We start from the raw sequence: 20,640 nt of genomic DNA on the forward strand, positions 1-20,640 counted from the left end.
GTTATTTCCTTTTCAGTCAGTGATGATTGTAGTTAGGCTACAAAATCCCTCCATCTGTGGCATACTCTTTAAAGGTCTAATTGAACTTTTTCTTCATATTTTGTAAGGTCAACCTATCCCATGCCATGTCTTACACATGCTTGTATTATGCTGTGAAGGCCCTAGCTAGATCCTTCTAAGAATGAATCTTGCTTCAAACCAATTGGACATACCACCTTACAGTAGACCTAGTGAGGCTATCTTAAAAATAGTGGATCGGTAACTTGTTTATTATAAGCATAGCCCATCATCTTCTAACAGTACATGGTGATATGTGTCAAGGGGTATTTTGTTTTGTGATATTTCTCAAAATCTAGAACCTTAAACTTTGGTGGAATGACAAGATCAGGCATTAAACTTAGTACACTGGCATCAATAATCCCATACAGATTTTGCCTCTCTATTGTTTTAAACCTCTTTTCCAGCATATCATATTTATCTTTCATCTTTATATCCCCTAATGGATTTGACACCATTTTCAATTTCTCTCATTCTTTAGGATCATCCAAATTAGGCACAATAATGGGGTCGTAAGGAGTAAGCTTAGGATTGACATTCATCTGAACTGGTGATAACTTGGTAGAAGTGCCTATATATGGTTTATGGGTTGCTAAGGGTGCATGTCGCATATAAAGGTCTTGAACATAGGGACATGTGAACTAGGGTAGATACAATGGTTCCTTAATAGCTATTTCCTCCCTTGCCCCATGTGTTTCAACAATCCCTTTTCCTTTTGTCAACCTATTATCATCTATTTCAATTCTACTAACTGTTTATCCATATTCTATTGCATTCCTCTAATATTTATGTAAGACTTTTAACAATATCTTTTTTCTTTGAAGGTTTGACAAAAATATACTTACAATCACATTTCTTGTCCTTAGTTGGCATGAAAAATAATGAATTCAAACAAATAATGCATGAGATGCAAGTCAAATTTTGTTATTATTGTTGAAAAAGAGCTTAAATTCCCTCCTATACTTATTTAGGGTTCTTTCAAGGTATTCCTCTTACTTTCCATTGATCTTTCATTTTTATCATTTTGATGCCCACCAAGATAAACATTATGATATTATTCTTATGAATCAATGCCTCCAAACAAATTTTAATTTACATGACACACAGAACATGTTTGTGAATACATGACTATGATGATGATGTAAAAAAAGTCATGAAATGCAAAAATAACTAAAACAATGTTTTTAAATGTACAATGCCCCAAATGATAAAAATTTCACCACCCATGAATGTGTATACAAGAAATGTAATGTCCTATTAATGCAATGCAATTTTTTGAGATCCTACTATTCATGAATCCATATACATGAAATATAACACCATATTTACATGAATGATGAAATGTATACCTATGACTAATGCAATATGCTTGTGTGAAATATAATGGCTTATTTTATGCATGAGACATGTCTACATGGAATGCAATGCATGTGTTTTGCTAACCAAATAAGGCTGACACTATTTAAGTTCTACAATGAAGTAGGGAGCTTTTCTTATCTATTAATGTGGATGGAATGAAATATATGTACCATCTATTAATATGTGCATGAAATGGAATGCATGTACCATCTATTGATGTAGATGTGATGGAATGCATGTATTATCCATTAAGATTGCATGAAATGAAATGTGGGTACTATCTTTCAGGATGGAATGCATGTGCTGTCTATCATGATGCATGAGATGGGATATATGTACTATCTTATTTTTTTCAATCATGATAAAAATGTATGAAAGAATGAAATGCATAACATGAAACAACATTCAAGCTCAAAGCTTTTTTTTAGGACAAAAAAATTCTAAAACACACATGAAATGCAATCACACTAAATGACTTGGATTCAAAGATTTTTTTTTTTCATTTTTGTTATTTTTGTTTCTTTTATTTCTTTTGATTTTTTTTTTTTGGCTTTTTTTAGCATAAGGAAAATTTCAAGAACACAATGAAGTAGGGAGCATGTCATATCTATTAATGTGGATAGGATGAAATGTATGTACCATCTATTAACATGTGCATGAAATGGAATGCATATACTATCTATTGATTTGGATGTGATGGAATGCATGTATTATCCATCAAGAAATGCACGAAATGAAATGCAGGTACTATCTTTTAAGTTAAAATGCATGTGTTACCTATCATGATGCATGAGATGGGATATATATACTATCTTATTTTTTCTAATCATGATAAAAATGTATGAACGAATGAAATGCAAAACATGAAAAAACATTCAAGCTCAAAGCCTTTTTTTTTTAAGAAGAAAAAAATTAAAAAACACACATGAAATGCAATCAAACTAAATGACTTAGATTCAAATATTTTTTTATTTTTTTATTTTTGTTTCTTTTGGTTTTTTTTTATTTTTGGTTTTTTTTAGAACTAGGAAAAATTCAAGAACACAAAAAGAATCACACAAAATTGACAAAGGTACAAAGATGTTTTCATTTATAACTTTTATTATTAAGCCAATAAATAAATAACTTGAGAAAAAAAACTTCATTCTTTTTTTTTTCTTTTCTTTTCTTTTTCTTTTTTTTTGCCAATTTTAGACACATATCAAATAAAGCTAACTGCATGAAAAAAGAAATTTTACTAGAAGTATTTTTTTTTCCATTTTTTTTAAACACCAAGGATTGTTTTTCTTAATGATTCTTTTCTTTTCCTTTTTATTAAAAAAAATAATACAAACTATCAAATTATTAAAAAAAAAACAAGAGAACTGAGAAATGTTCCTTCACATAACTTATTCGGGGTAATTACTATAGAAAGGGTGTAGCATGGCTCTACCTAGGTTCGGGGCTGGGTCCCTAAAGTTCACTATATGCAGCGTTGGGAATTGATGCATCTAAGGTTCCCAAATTGTTGTTGACATCATTATCCATCACAGACTAGTGTGACACCCTGATATTCACCCATTACTGGCTATGAGTAGAAAGGGTTCAATCTAAGTGAGAGTGTTTTACTAGCCATTACGGAGGTTTATACTTCACAAGATCATAGCTACTTTACTTTCTCCTAATTAGAGTTAAAGCCTGAGTATAGAGCGTATGCATGAAATGCAAAAGTGAGTGTGTGCAAAGGAATAATCAAACCATTGACATTCCCCTAAATTACGTCTATCCTAAATGTGCCGCTAATATTAAGAACAAAATAAAAACAATAATATATAATAAAAGAAAATTAAAATATGCATCAAATGGCATAATTAAAATATGCGTAAAATGTATAATTAAAAATATGCATGAAAATAAGAAAATTAAAATCAAAACATTTTTTTTCAATTTTCTTAATTTTTTTTATTTTTTTCAAAATTTTTACTTTTTAAAAAACAAAAAAATAAAAGTCAAGGAATTAAGATTAAACTTTAATTAGGACCATTAAATTGAAATCAAGGTTAATATGCAATCAATATTTGGCCTAACTCTCTAAAGGTATCCCCATTGAAGTCGCCAAGCTATCGCGACATCTAAAGGTCCAATGGTGGGCTGACCTGATAGCCAGATGAATGAGAAAATTTTGAAAAAATGAGAGTTGAAAATATTTTCAATAAAAACAAAATCGAAGGAGTCACCAATTGATTGCATGTTATCTTTTTATTTTGATTAAAATAGTCCAATTTTACTTAATGTTCAAAATTAATTCCTTTTTCCTTTTCTCTTTTTTTCTTTTTTTAAACAAAAACAAATCAAATTTAAAAAAAAACCTTTTTTATATTTTTGGATCAAGATGAAAACACTTTAAATATCAAAATACTTTTTCTACTCTCTATAATTATGTAGAGCTTCAAAAATATTCCTTATTTAAAGGTTTTCAAATTGCCCCCAAAAATAAAGATAACAACTCTCATAAATAATAACACCGAGAGTGCCTTTATAGTTAGGAAAAATCTCGATGACTATATTTACTTGAGATATTATCTCACTTTAAAATATTTTAGAAATAATAATTTTAAAAAAACCAATGCCTAAGAAGCATGAATATAATAAAATATGATGAACGCATAACAATATAATATGAATGATAAAGTAAGATTGCATGATAATATCAAAATGCATGTCATGACAAGCTAAATGAAATGCAAATACATGATTACTTTTAGGGTTTAGGTTGCTTCAAGGTCTAGCTTAGGGTTTAGGGCTAGGTTTTAGGGTTTAGAGTTGGGTTAAAGTTTAGGGTTTAGGGCTAGGGTTTAGGTTTAGGGTTTTGGTTTGGGGTTAAGGCTTAGGTTTAGGGTTTCAGGGTTTAAGGTTAGGGTTTAGGTTTAGAGTTTAAGGTTATGATTTAGGATTTAAGGTTAGGGTTCAGGTTTAGAGTTTAATGTTATGATTTAGGATTTAGGGATAAAGTTAGGATTTATGATTTAAGGTTTGGATTTGGGGTTAATAGGAGATTTAGTATTTCAAGTTTGGGGTTTCAAATTTAGGGTTTCAATTTTTTTTTAGGTTTTATAGAAATGGATATGAAATGAATGCAAATTAGAAAAATCCTACTAATTAATGTATACACCAAATGCATGTCCTAAAAACATAATTACAAGCTAAGTCATTTTCAAATTTAATATCATAAATATGTAATACATGAAAATTCAAGACTAAAGTGGATTAAACATGGAAAACTTTGAATTTTTGTTTAAATGTCCCACATTGTTCATCATAAAACATAACCATACAGCATAAAAAATTCACCAAAAATAACCTTCAAACAACCTTTTTTTACTAAAACTTTTGTTCAAAAATGTGAGAAACTTGCTAAACATCATAAAAACATAATACAAAGCATGACTCAAAGGGCAAATAATCAACAAAACATGAAGCATGGTTCAACCAAACACAAATTCTCCATCAGCAAACCTTCTCAACTTATTCATCAAGCATTTTCTTTGTTCCATTTCATCTATACAAGCATAATTCATTTGAAAATCATTGCAACAATTTCATCAAACATCAAATGAACTAATATAATTTGAAAACCTCATGAACAATAGTATCAACCAAACAACAACAAATTATCCATTTTAAAATATAATCTAACCATATGGAAACTTGAAACTTATAACTAAAACATCATCTATCATCCATAAATCAAACAAGAAATGATCTTCAAGCCAAGCACATGATTAGGCCAAAAAGAAGCACGAAAGGGCCAAACCTACCATAAAGTTTCTTTAAGCATACTTTCATTCTATTTTCATCCAAACAAGCATCATTTACGTATACATCCATCATACAAAGCATTTGGATCACCAAGAAATATTTTTCAAACATGAAGTAAACTAAAAAAGCTAAAGAAAATATGTGAAACTCACATATGAATCAAGCATCAACATATTTCATTGACCAAACAAAATATATATAAGATTCAAGCCAACCAATCATTTAAACATCACAAGCAAGATTAAAAAGCAAATAAAACATCAAATGAGCCAAAAAGAGGTTCGACCAACAAGGAGGACACCATGGCCAAACCTCCAACTTGGTTTTTTCAATGGTGGATTTTGTTGTTTTTTTTTTTTTTTTTTTTGGCTTGGATTTCAACTTTAAACCAACTATGAATTAGTTGGATGAAAATTCATTCAAGCTTTGTGAAAGGAAGCAAACTAAAATCTTTTAAAAAATCAAACAAGAGATGATTGAAATATGATGAACAATCCAATGAAAAATGAATGGAGATGCTACAAAAGGCAAAGTATGACTATAGAAATGAATACCTTTAAGCTAAGAAGAAACAAAATTTTTTTCTTTCTTTTTTTTTTTCCTCACTTCTTTTCCTTCCTTTTTTCTTTGTTTTTTTATGTTATTCCTCTAGTTTCACGTAGCAAAATGTCTCCCCAATGTGAAGAAAAAAGCCACCAAAATATCTTTAAAAGATTGAATATGGACCCTAGGATCAAATCTCATCCAAGGGCCAAAATTCCTCTTTTGTTTTTAATCCTAGGAGCAATCTTTAGCCATTGATCAAGATTCATTATGAGATCTAATGGTCCACATTGTTCACTACAAAGGTTGCATTTTTACAACCTTATAACCAAATGAAAAGACCATTTTGCCCTTAGTTCAAAATTTTTGATCTTTAGGCTATTTTTTTAGAAATCAATGTTCCTGTTATCATTTTTGAGATTTTAAAACACCATAAATCATGAAATATTATGAAATTAAGATTTAAAAATTTCACAAAATTTTGACCTTCAAAAGGTTAAATTACGAAAATTCTCTTAAAAGGCGTTTTGGTAATTTCACACTTCATAAGGTGTGATATGGGTTTTCAATACATTAAAAATCATTAAAAAACCTCAATTATGATTTGAAAGTTTTTATATCAATTCAACTTCGAGAAAATCAAATTACAAAAAAATTTCTAAAATCAAATTACAAAAAAATTTCTAAAGGCATTTTGGTAATTCTACACTTTTTGAAGTACAATCAAACTTTTTAGTGCTTTAAAAATCAGAAATTTCAATTTTAAACCACATTAATTTCAATTTAGTTGTGAATCTTGAGGGTTAACCTGGGTTCTATTCATTTTGACTAAGTTTTATCCAATTTTGACTTTGTTAACTAAGTTTGATCAAATTTGACCAAAGTTGACTGTAGAGCATTTGGGTCAAATTAGTTTGAATTTTGATTTTAGAACCTTGTTAAAATTAAAGAAATCTTGGACTTGAATCAAGTTGGATTTTTTAAGAGTTTCACAAATGGTTGAAATTGTGTCCGAACAAAAGTAGGTGTCTACAATGATGAATGCAAAAAATTGCATGATCACATAATCATTCACTAAATGACATGCAAATCAATGATCAAAACAATTACTCACAAATTAAATCTAACAATCAAGTAGCCACAAACTCAAGAACCCATCTCACGCTTTGCACAACATTTATTCTTTTCCTATGGTTATAATCAAAATCAATTAAGGAATCATAGAAAATTAACCAATAGAAGCATACTAATGACTCACAGTAAATCCAATCAAGCACAATTTTCAAAAAAAGTTTCAAACTTATGGAATAATTTTGGCAAAATTTTTTTCACCCAAAAACATAAAAGTGCACATTGTCTTCAATGTGTTGGCAATATAGAAATTAAGTGCAAATGGTGAAAGAGACCCCTCTAATTTCTATTGATTACCAAAGATTGCCTTTTTAAAGTGCCACGCAATACTGCTTTTTATTAACACCTAGAAAACAAAATAAAGCAAGTATCATTACTAAAACTAAAAATGAACTTTAAAACATAAAAGAACAAAAATGAAAAATAAATGCTTGGGTTGCCTCTCAAGAAGCATTGATTTAAAGTCAATAACTTTGACTTTTCACTTAGGTTAAGTGATCACCCCACATTTGGTTTCAGCATCCATCCATGTCTTTAATCATCAATTTTAAATGGTGGTGTTAGATAGAGAGTTTTAACCTTTCATCTAGCCAAATCTTGTATGTCACCCAATTGACTATAATAGATAGTCACTATCTTCAGAACTAAAGTGAAAGGTACCACCATGGATGAAACAATCTAAAGATGTGAAGAAAATGAGGTGTCTAGGGTGTTAGGCTAAAGGTTAGAAGATGAAAGAATCATTACACTATTAAAGAACTTTATGATTGTAAATTCATCTTCCTCATCTAGGTGATAATTCAAGAATTCCTCAGTTGCATCATCATCATGCTCTTCCTTATTATCAAACTTTAGGATACTTCTCAAGATCTTTTTAAACTCATCATCAATCTCTCCACTAGGCTTAATAAGATATGTGTTTGATGGCTTATCAAAATGTTCCTTTATGTTTCTACCATCAACATATTTATCTACCACATTCATTTTTGAACAATCAAGCATTTGTTCTTAAAAGTGCTGAGGAAATGAAATAGATGTCCTAAAAGGCTCAGGTATGTCTTTAACAACATAACAAATACTATCCCCTACTTGAAATTTAGATCCATAAACTAGTCTGTCATCTTGACTTTGGCCTCTCCCCTAAACATCTATCTCTTATAAAGAGTCTAAAGGGCATGGCTCCACTAAATCACCACAAAGCTCTATATCATTCCTAAAATCAAGAGCATGGTACAACTCCTCATCTTCCCTCCTATCATCCTTATTTTGATCTTTAGTCCAAATTACAATTTCCTCTAAAAGTTTTATAGGTTAAGGTTTTTCATGATCAAGCTCCCTATAGTACTTCTCACTTACTCCTAAAGGTATGGACTTGGTATCACAAGGTAAGGTATCTTGAGGATAGGTGCCAAGGGCACTAACAATTTGAACCATACAAATCCCTATATTCTTGATGAAAGTTACTTGTTGTGATGCTATTGTGGTGAGCATATATTCTAAGGATTGCTCTTACTCTTGAGGAGTAAGAGGCTATGGTGATAGGAATTGTTGTAGCGAAAGAAAGTAATTTGGTTATGGAAGATGGGAAGGATATTGTGGATCTAAAGGCTACTAAAAAGATAGGTTGTATAGTAGATAGTATTGTAGTGGATTGGGATATTCAAGTGGAGGAAACTTAGTTTGAGAATACCTAGGTATAGAACTAAATAACTATTCCTAACTCATACCATGAAGGATCTAACTAATTCTCTCACCCTTAAGTGTATGTGTTTGGATAGAAGTCAAACTATTAACATCTGAGTAGTCGACAAACTGAACAAATTCAACGCTAATTGGATACCTATCACTAAAGTGATCTCCACCACATATACTACAACATGAAATGGGCTTGTGATTGCTTATTTTTTAATGCTTACAAGTGCACAAATTGCATTAAGCAATAATAGTGAATGAAGTAGAGTATCGTTTCCATAAAGATTATAGAATTGAATTGTTGGGTGGATTCAAGCACCAAAGTTGATAAACTAAACTTCTATATCTAAACTAATGAAAACTTTGATTGATTTGCAAAGAAAGGTAAATAAAGATTGAAAGAAAGATTGTATAGGCCTAGATCTACTTAACCAACTATCATTTGGCAAGCACTAGATTTGGCCAAATAGTCTTAGATCTAAAGAACAAAATTTGAAAACTTGAAAACAATGGAAACTTAAGATTGCCAAAAGTTGTAATAGCACAAAAGAATCAAAGTGAACAAAGATTGAATAAACCAAAAGCATTGTATTAAAGAAATCAACAATGGCCAAATATGATAAAGCATAAAAAAACCTAAGAAAACTAAAGATTGCTTTGAAATAACTTGAAACCAAAAACAAAGAAACTTGAAAAGAAAGAATACTTGATTTGAATAAAGATTTAAGAAGACAAAGGTCTTTTAATGGCTAATCTGTCATCTTAGCCTAATACAAAGTAAACTTAGAAAAGAGCTAAAAATCTAAAAAAAGTGTAGAAAACCAAAAATAGAAGAGACAAATGGAATGTAGGATGTGTGGTGTCAAGAACTAGCCTCCCTATTTATACTAGTAGGTTCGACAAGGGTAAGATACAAAGCTCACAAGTTCAATCTTATCAAAACACCCAAGATAAGAGTTATCTTAAGCCTTGGGTGTTGGCCAATCATTTGTCTCTTGGATTGTAAAGAGTTTTGGCCAATCATGCCTCTTGGAATGCAATCTTGGACATTAATCTTGATTGGCTTTCATCTTAATCTTGCACACTTCTTATATTCGGCTAAGCTTTGAATCCCAAGAATATGTTATTGCTTTCAATCCAATCTCTAGAGAATTATCATGTACAAATCCTTCTTGAAATTCAACTCTTTAAATAAAGATCAAAAGTGTCATGGTTGAATGAAAACTTTCTTGGCTAAATGCTTTGGAGTCCTTTAATGATCAAAACTCTTCAAATATTGCATGTGCATTGATAAGTCCTCTTAAATGTTGGTGAGCCGAATCTATGAAGAAGTTATAGTGCCACCATAATTCCTACTTTAAGAAGAATTAAGTATTCTTACTTCAAGTCAAATTTAGTTCCATCCTTACATGCTTGGCTGAATGATGCTTGTCCTAACCTTGCATGATTTCTTGCATGAAAATGAGTAGAAATTCTACTCTAAGTAGAAAAACCTATAAATCAAGCAAACAAGATTTAAAAGCACCAAATTGAATCAAAATTTAAAGTTTTTCAATCAAAATGAACTAGAAAATCTTTATATTTTTAAGTACCATCACACCCCCACACTTAAATCTTTGCTTGTCCTCAAGTAAAACTCACAAATTAACATCACTAAAAAATTAATATACATAAGCACTAAGTCAAAAAATGCACAAATTCTCAGTCATGTACTATAGCATAATGCAAAGATAATTTACAAATATAGTTTCATAAGAAATTCATTCAAAAAGTAAGCTTTCAATCTCATATAACCTTCATGCATAAGAATTACTCCATCTCTAATCTATACATATAATTTAAGCAAAAAAGAATGTCAAATGCATTGTCACATATCAATTCAAGGATAGAATATGTTTCATATGTCTACTTTCCCCTTCCCTATCAACTAATGTTAGATTTGCATGCTTGACTTAATATGAAAAAATCTTTTAGGCTTGTAAGTAAAGCTTGGATCAAGGTAGGTAAAAGGAAATTTTAGGCTCATAACCCTTTTTGCTTACTTTTCTAACTTCTTGGACTAAAGATAAAAATTTTTTAAACTTTCAAGACTTTGAGGCATCACTTTATTTTTTGGAAAATTTTTTATTTTCACTAAGCCATTTTCAGCTTTTAATTTAGGTTTTGCTTAATGTTTTGCTTTTTTTCATTTCGTTTCTCTCTTTTTTTTATTAATTAACTCCTTGTGCCTCCTTCCTAAATAAATATGTTGAAAACATGTAGAAGCATATTAGGTTAGAGAAAAACAATAAAAAAGGATAAATTCAAAGAAAAGGCTTTTGGCTTACTATTGTGGCTAAACAAACAAAGGACAGGATAATATAAAAGGCTAAAAAATAAAGTATCAAGGATGCATTATCAAAGGTAAGCTTGAAAAGGCTCAAACAATCCAAAGAATGCCTAGATCATCTATTAAATCAAGTATAGTCTAAAATTTCACGTTTAAAGTCGCATTCATACTTCAAATTTCTATGCATTTTATTATCCACAAGCTTTTCACAAAAATTAATGCATCTCATAGATTAAGTATAAAAACATACACATAAAAACCATACTCCACAGAAAACATACCCATGAACTTATTTCATGCTTCATGCATTTATACCTATCTTAAAATCATGTAGGTCATCTTCCACACCAATGATTGATGATCCCTAGATAGAGCATGATGTAATTCCATCATTCAACAACAAACCACCATTTAAAAAAGAAGAAGGTACAATAACAAGATAGGGGATTAGGGAAGCAAATAAAAGATTACTGACATCATCAAATCCAAACAAGCGATAATGGATTACTTAGCTAGGAGAAAGGTATAAATTACCTTTTACTATTAATTTTTCCTATTTGTTATTTGCTTTTTAAAAAATTCATACAGTTTAACTAAACTTACTAACAAATGAATGTTCGTAGTTGTTTTAAGCAATCGATAGTTTGCTCAACAATTTCAGGAATAATTCAAGTGAAATTTATTGGTCTTGGCCGACATAGGGTAAAGTTCCTGTGTTAGTGAAGTCTATAATGTTTGATAAATTTAAAGTAGTAATTGGATATTTATTTTATATATTTTTTTTATTTGATTTGAATGAAAGAAATTAAATTCTTGTCCACCACTTATTGTATTCTACTATTAATTATGTTACGAAAAAAGTTAATGGACTAACCCAGATGATGCTCTAGTTCAACAAGCATGGAAAAATATTTCCAAGAATCGATTGAAAGACTTATTCTAACAATATGGAATTGACAATGAAAGAGCATAGAGTTGATAATATCATACACTACAGAGGGATAGAGCGTAGGTGGATCATAGCTCTGATTTGATATGCTCTTATTAAGAATGTATAAAGCACTCCAAAATGGCAAAACATCTCCGCCAAAGCCAAACAAAATCATTAAACACAAAAAGAAGAAAGTATTATAAAGCACACTGATGGCTCAATTGAATTTCTTGTTCATAAAGATAGAATGGTATGATGTTTTCTTCACGAGTTATTATTTTCATCAAATGCAATTTTATAAAAATTGCATTGTTGCATATTTCCTTAAATGTATGTAAACGAATGCAGTTACTGAGTTGCAACAAGACCCAACCTTTATAGAAGTCTTCAATCACACTCACAAATGTTCAGGAAGACATAGTGATTTCGTTGCCAACACATCCAAAGTTGCCAATGTATGTGACTTTCCAATAACTTTGTGAATACTTTCAAATTCTCGTATTGCTTTATTGAAATTGATAATATGTTATGTCCTTTGAGATTCTAAAACTTTGTGAAAAGTAAAAAATATTACGTAACTTGCTTTGTGATTTTGATCGTTTATTTTGATTGCTGATGAACTATCTTTATAGTATATTGCGATGAGATCACATTTGTTAAAGGTGAAAATATTACTTATTTTGTGATATGATTCTAGTTGGGTATTGTAATTGTTGATGAAATAGATTATGTAGTAATTGAAAGCCTAGTCATTGTAGGAAATTCAATATTGAACTGATTGTGCTTTATGTGTATTGAGATGAGATAAATGTTATGAAAGGTGAATACTATTGCATATTTCACTTTGTGATTTTGGTGGTGTATTATGATTGTTGAAAAGTAGATAGTGTAGTAATTGAAAGACTAAACATTATAGGAAATTTAATATTGAACTAGATAGTGTTTTGTGCATATTTAAGAGAGATCAATGATGTGAAAGGTGAAAACTATTGCATATTTTGCTTTGTAATTCGGTTGTGTATTATGATTGTTAATGAAGTAGATAATGTAGTAATTGAAAACCTAAACATTGTAGGACAAATGATATTGAACTATGTCATTGGAATAATAATGTACTTGTGTTGGAATGATAGTTGTTTTAAAATTTTTGTAGGAAAACTATGCTATTGCATTATCTTAGAAATATGGTGAAGACTCTTCCAATCATTCAAATTTCAATCCACAGGTATGGATTGAAGCTATTAGAGGGGTTAAAGCTATGTGCACACATGTATATGGCTTTGGATCTATGGATAGCTCTAAGAACCTATTTTACTCAAGTTAGTTCATAGTTGCAACAGTAATGTCTCATTCTATTTATGGTCTATCATTAATGTCTCATTCGTCTCAGATACAAGAATAGATTGATGAGTTGAAGACTAAGTTAAGGACTAAGCTTAGGCCTTTCATGGATTACATGATGCAGTTAATGGGGTATAGACAACTTTTACTAACACAATTTCTAGACCTGATGACAAAAACACTGATTCTGAATCAGGAGATGTAAGAGCACAATGAGCTCTTATTGAGGACTTTTATGGATGTTATGGACATTTTTATGTATGTTATGAATTTTTTTAGTATTATATTTTGTGGATGTTGGAGTTGTTAAGAATATTAACTGCATAATTTGGATTTATCTAATGGTTATTATGTGGATTTGATATGTGTTATTTTTATTTTTATTAATAATAATAGAAATAATAAGCTTTTTTTAAATAATTACATATGTTTGAATTTTAATTTACAAATTTTTTAAATAATTATAGGTGAAATTAATCAAATTATGGATGTAATTATAATTTTACCAATGAATTTTATTATTACAGTGGATTACCGATAGATTTTATAGACAGATTTTACAGATGGCTTACCTATAAAATTTATTGACAAAATTTTTATCGATGGAAAATTTCAATGGATTACTAATAAAATTCTTACCAACAAAAAATTTCATTGGTAATTACTAATGAAAATTCAATTTTACCAATTGAAAGACATTACTAACTTGCTTCCTACCGACAAAATTTTTCCATCGGCAATTTCATTGGTAATAGTATTACCAATGAAAAACTGACTTTTACTTAAGGAAAATTTTGACAATAAAAGTGATATTTTTGGTAATGTCCAATCTTGTGATTGATCCAGATGGTAATGAAGATAACAAACTCTTTACCTTGTCCTTGAGAGAAACAAAACAAAATCTTAGTCTTATTATGTCATCTGAAACACCATTATATCGAAAAGTATCACATAATTCAAGAAAGTTAGACAAGTAAAGGTTAGGATCATCACTTGGTATATTGCTAAACTATATAGAAGCTTGGACCAATTGTATAAGCGATGGCTTGATCTCAAAGTTATTAGCTTGTATGGTAAGCCTTCGGATGGTTGATTGAAAACTCTCAGCATTAGGGATGGCGTAATCCCTTAAAGTTCTTTGAACTTCATTTTTTACATTTTCCATTGGTGCAGGTGGTGTTGTTTGCTCTCTCTTTAAATGCCTTAAAGTTTTTTTGATGTCTTGGTCAAGTGAAGTAGGGTTAACACTTCTAGATCTGAGCATACAAATAAGAAAATGATCAAAACAAATAAAAGCAATAAAAACTAAATGTTTAGGTTACAAACGAGTAGAGAATCCTTATTGATATTGAATCGAACATCGTTATAATCCTTGGCAAATGTGCCAAAAACTTGATTGCTTATTTTTTAATGCCTACAAGTGCATAAATCTCATCAAGTAATAATAATGAATGAAGTAAAGTTCCCATGAAAATTATAGAATTGAATTGTTGGGTGAACTCAAGTACCAAAGTTGATAAACTAAACTTTTATAACTAAACCAATGAAAACTTTGATTAACTTGCAAAGGAAAGTAAATAAAGAATGAAAGAAAGATTGTAAAGGCACAGATTTACTTAACTAACTGTCACTTGGCAAGCACTAGATTTGGCTAAATAGTATTAGATCTAAAGAACAAGATTTGAAAGCTTGAAAACAATGGAAACTTGAGATTACTGAAAGTTGTAATAGCATAAAAAAAAGGGAACAAAGATTGCACAAATTGAAAGCTTTGTATTAAAGAAATCAATAATGGTCGAATATGATAAAACATATGATAGCAACTAAATATATAGTACTTTTACATGTAAAAAGTGGTGCTAAAATTTAAATTTTGGATGATTTTTTATACTTTTCATATTGTTTTCATGATTTTAGGTTTTCAAGCTCAAGGATATCATTTTCATGTAAGCCATGCACACAAGGAGCAATTTTGGCCTAATATTGGAAGCTCATAGCCAAACCACCTTGTCCCACATTCATAGCGTTTCAATTGCCCAAAGACTCTCCAAGCTTTGGCTATATCTCTTCCAAGAAGGATATATCTCTTCCAAGAAGGATTACATGCTACTCCAAGCTCACTTAGACTTTATCATGTTTGGCAAAAAAGAAGTTTTGATCCAAGCATGACTCATTTGCTTAGCCATGAAGCAATTGTAGGGCATAAGGACTCTATCCATTTAGCCATCCAAAAGGGAATATTAATTTGCAAAAACATGGACTCTACAGACACCATCTTATTCGACCAAGATTTCAAAAAAGCCTTTATACAATTTTCCACAATAAAGGCTAGGTACATTCAACCAAGAAGAATTGGAATCTCACAATGAAACCTTTTGCTTAGCCTTGAAGATTTTGACTTGGAGTAGGATTTTATCCATTTGAATTTCAAGAATTGAATAAATATCAACTCATTCTAGAATTTCCAAGCCTTAACCAAATCCAAGGAGAATTATCAAGATTTGACCAAAATTCAATCAAAAGCCAAGATTGCACCATCAAGACCCTATTCAACCAAGGCAAATCAAGCTTAAAGAAGTCCCATTCAGCCATGCCTCCTAAAACATGAAGATGAGCCTTATCACCTAGAGTTTGAATTTGAAAACACATATTGTATTCTTATCCCCTTTAGTTGAACCCTTCATTATAAATAGGGAGGCCATTCATTTCTTTCCATCATCTCGCTCCTCACTTCTCTTATTTCTTTTAGTTCTTCTATTTTTTAGTCAAGTTATTGGCTTAGGTGATATATTCACCAATAAAAAGGCTTTTATTTCTTTAAATTCTTTTAGTTCAATTCTAGAAGCATTTTTCCAAAGCTCTTTTCTTTTCTTGTTTTTGGGTTGCAATTCTTGTTTTCATTATATTTATTTTGGCAAAAGCATACTTTTTCTTTCATGATTGATTTGAGTTTTCTTTTACTTTTTGCAAGATTCGACCACCACTTTCTTTTATGTTCTTTAAGTTCTTTTCATGCAATTTTTATTCCAAGTTTACTACAAGCATTTGACCTTCTCAATTTTCTTAAATTTTTAAGGTTTCAATTCTTTTTTTCTTATATTTACTCTTTGGCAATCTTCTTTTACTTCCTAAGTGATAGTTGGTGAAGTTAAAATCTCTACCTACACATTGCTTTTAATCTTTACTTTTTTTGCAACCAAATCATAAATTTCCAATTGTTTAGATATCAAATCTTAGGCTTTTGCTTTTGGTAATTGTGAATAACCTAACATTACATTCTATAATCCTTAAGGAGACAATATTGGAATACTTCCTTTATTACTTGACCTGTGCACTTCCAAGCTATACGAAAAGTAGCAATCAAGTTTTTAGCATCATTGCCAGGGATTACATTGGTGTTCTCAATATCAATATAAAACTCTTAACTTCTTATAATTTAAACCTTTCTTTTATTTATTTGCTTTTCTTTGATTTTTTCTTATTTACATGTGCAAAACCAAAAGTGTTGACTTAGCTTTTGTTGATGAAAAAATTGAAAGAACCTTTAGAAAAAAAAGAAAAGAGCAATCAACACCACCTGCACCAATTCCAATGGCTAATGTAAACAATAAAGGGCAAAGAACTTTAAGGGACTATGTAGTTCCCAATGCAAATGGTTTTCAACCATCCATTAGAAGGCCAGTTATTCAAGCTAACAACTTTGAGATAAGCCTTCAATTATACAAATGGTCCAAACTTCTATACAGTTTGGAAGGTTACCAAGCAATGAACCAAATTTTCACCTTTCTAATTTTCTTCAATTATGTGATACTTTTCGCTATAATAGTGTTTTTGATGAAGCAATTAAACTAAGATTATTTCCTTTTTCTCTCAGGGACAAGGCAAAAAGTTGGTTGTATCACCACCATTTGGTTCAATCACAACATGGGATGATTTGGTCTAAAAGTTTCTAGCAAAGTTTTTCCCACCAATAAAAATAGCAAAGCTAAGGAATGAGATCACCACCTTTCTGCAAGTAGATGGTGAAACACTATATGATGGATGGGAACAATTCAATGAGCTATTAAGAAAATGGCTACACCATGGATTACCCTAGTGGCAACAAATCCAGGTCTTTTACAATGGTCTCATATCACCCATGAGAACCATCTTAGATTTAACTACTGGAGAGGCAATAATGGGTAAGACTCCTGAAAAAGCAAATGACTTATTAAAAAAAATGGCTACTAACAATTACTAGTGTGGTATGGAAAAAAAGGTTAGTAAAAAGTTTGCTAGTTTATTTAAGGTTAAAGCTATTACTTCTATCAATTCCCAACTAACTGCCTTCACTAAAAAGATTGAAGCCTTAGGAAACCAACCATTAGCCAACCATGTGAATGCTAGACAAAGCTTTTTTATCTCCTGTGATATTTGTGAAGGACCCTAATCCATTAAAAAAAGCCAGTTTAGAGTAGAACTAGTCCACTTTGTTCAACACCATAAGTTAACCATCCTTGAAACCATAGCACACCAACAATCTACCTTACAAGATCAAGCCAAATCTATTGAAAATATAAGATCCCAAGTAACCACAATAGACAAGGACATCCTGAAGCAATAAGAAAAGGAAGTAGCTATAAGTTTAAAGAGTGGAAAAACTATGGCATACAAACCACTTGCCCAAAAAAAGACTTTCAAGTTACCAGAAGTAAATATAAAAAATCACAAGCATTCCCAAAGGCTTCTTTAAAGATGATTAATCCAAAATTTTCATTTTCACAAAGATTTGAGCAATAAAAAGAAAAAAGGCAATTTACAAGATTTACAAAACACTTCAAAAATTTATAATTCACCATTTTCGTTTGCTGAAGCCATCAAATGCATGCCTAAATATGTCAAGTTCTTAAAAGGAATTTTGTCCAAAAAGAAAAGATAGGAGGATTATGAAATAGTGGCAATCATTCAAGGATGCAAACACCATCATACAAAGGGGTCTACTAAAATTAAGTGATCCAATAAGTATTACTATTTCTTATACTATTGGTAATCAATATTTTGATAAAGTATTATGTGACATTAGTACTAGTATTAATGCAATGCCTTTATCTATTTTTAAGACACTAAGAGAAGGAAAACTTAAATCAACCATAATAATAATATAGTTAGCTGATGGGTCTATCAAACATCCTAAAGGTGTGGTCAAGAATTTAATGGTACAAGTAGGAAAGTTAATTTCCCAACTAGTTTTATGGTTTTAAAAATAGATAAAAAAGTTAAAATGCCATTCATATTATGGAAACCCTTCTTAAAGACGAGAAAAACCATCATCAATATGGAAAAAAAAGAGCTAATTATAAGCACACATGATCAAATAAAGATCTTCCCTATGAAGGTACCTAAGGATGTTCAACCAAATTGTGAAGCAATGAGAGTAATAATAACAAGTGAAAAAATAGAACACGAAAAGAAAACAACACTTAAGCCATCCATTGAGGAGTCTCCAATGAAGCCCTTACTAGCTCACTTTAAGTATGCATTCTTTGGTGAAGCATCCACTCTACTAATGGTCATCTTCTTAGCTTTAAGTTAGGAATAAAAGGTAAATTTGTTAGAAGTGCTAAAAAAGCATAAAAAGGCATTTGTGTGGTCAATAACAGACATTAAAGATATCAGCCTTACCATATGTATGCACAAGATCCTACTAGAAAATGATCACAAAGTAATAAATTAATAGCAAATGTGTTTGAATCCTGCCATGAAATAGGTGGTTAAGAAAGAAATCATCAAGTGGCTAGATGTAGGGATTAAATACCCTATTTCAGATAGTTCATGGGTGAGCCCAATTCAATATATACAAAAAAAAAAGGTATAACAATCGTGACTAACCTGATCCTTACACAAAGTGTAGCTAGATAGAGGGTCTACATGGATTATAAATAGTTTATTAAAGCTACTCACAAAGATCACTTCCCTTTACCCTTCATAGACTAAATGCTTGATAGGTTTCAGGACATGAGTACTATTGTTTACTTAATGGGTATTCGAGCTACAATCAAATACCCATAGCCCTGCATGACCAAGAGAAAACCATTGTCACCTGTTCTTATGGCACTTTTACCTTTAAAAGAATGCATATTGGCTTATGTAATGTGCTTGTATCATTTGAATGATGTATGGTGGCAATCTTTTCAGATATGGTGGAAGAAATTTTATAGGTATTTATGGATGATTTTTTAATTTTTGATGATGACTTTAAACTATGTCTTGCTAACTTACTTCAAAGATATAAAGAGACTAACCTAGTACTAAACTGGAAAAAATGCCATTTTATGGTTCAAAAAAGGATCACACTAAAGCATAATGTGTCTGCAAATGGGTTATAAGTTAACCGGGCAAAAGTAGTTGTGATTGACATATTACTGCCATCAACTTCAGTTAAAGAGATTAGAAGTTTTTTTAAGCATGTTAGTTTTTACAAGAGATTCATCCATGATTTCTCCAAGATCTCTAAACCATTATGCAAGCTACTAGAAAAAGAAGCTAAGTTCAAATTCACCACAGATTGTGCAAAAACGTTTCAAACTCTAAAAGGTAAATCGATCATTGCACTTATTCTTTCATGGCTTAAATAGAACCAACATTTTGAATTAAAGTGTGATGTAAGTGATTTTGCATTACGGGTTGTATTAGGGTAATGAAAAGACAAAGTCTTTCACTCTATCTACTATGCAAGTAAAACTCTCAATGATGCCTAGCACAATTATGCGACAATAGAAAAACAACTACTTGTTGTAGCCTTCGTCCTTGAAAAATTTAGACCCTGTTTTATGGGGATAAAAATGGTTATGTGTATAGATCATACAGCGATTAAATATCTTATTACATAAAAGGATGGCAAACCATAATTGATTAGAAGGGTGTTGTTGTTACAAGAATTTGACTTGAAAATAAAAGAGACAAAGGGTTGTGAAAACCATGTGGTAAACCATTTATCAAGGATCAAAAGAAAAGACAATAATGAAGAGTCCATTAAAGAGTTTTTTCTTGACAAACAACTCTTGGCCATTCAAAAACCACCATTGTATTCTGACTTGGTAAATTATCTTACAAGTAATGTTCTCCCACCTAATTTAACTTATCAACAAAGAAAAAAAATTGCATGATGTTAAGTATTACATTTGGGATGGTCCTTTCTTGTTTAAGCATTACAAAGACTAGGTTTTATGAAAGTGTGTTTTCGAGGAGGAAGTAAAATGCATCTTGTAACAATGCCATGCCTCAAAGTATAAAGGGCACTATAAAGGGGAAAAAACAACAGCCAACATATTGCAATATGGTTTTTATTAGCCTATTTTGTTTAAAGATACATACAAATTTCTTGCTTAATGTGATAGGTGTCAAACTTGAGCAAGAGACAAGAGATGCCTTTCAACAACATTTTAGAGGTTGAAATCTTTGACGTCTAGGGGATAGATTT

At 30.6% G+C, this 20,640-nt stretch overlaps 1 non-coding gene across 1 annotated transcript; it reads right to left on the reverse strand.

The window, feature by feature from the left end:
* Positions 1-17,163: 17,163 nt before the first annotated feature.
* Positions 17,164-17,270, reverse strand: LOC149511424 (small nucleolar RNA R71). Its single transcript, XR_016333850.1, has one exon. It is a non-coding gene; the product is annotated as a small nucleolar RNA R71 (small nucleolar RNA).
* Between the last annotated feature and the right edge of the window lie 3,370 nt (positions 17,271-20,640).

This window comes from Durio zibethinus, chromosome 25, assembly GCF_047325235.1.
Source record: "Durio zibethinus cultivar Kanyao isolate XHJ-2024 chromosome 25, ASM4732523v1, whole genome shotgun sequence".
Classification (NCBI taxonomy): domain Eukaryota; kingdom Viridiplantae; phylum Streptophyta; class Magnoliopsida; order Malvales; family Malvaceae; genus Durio; species Durio zibethinus.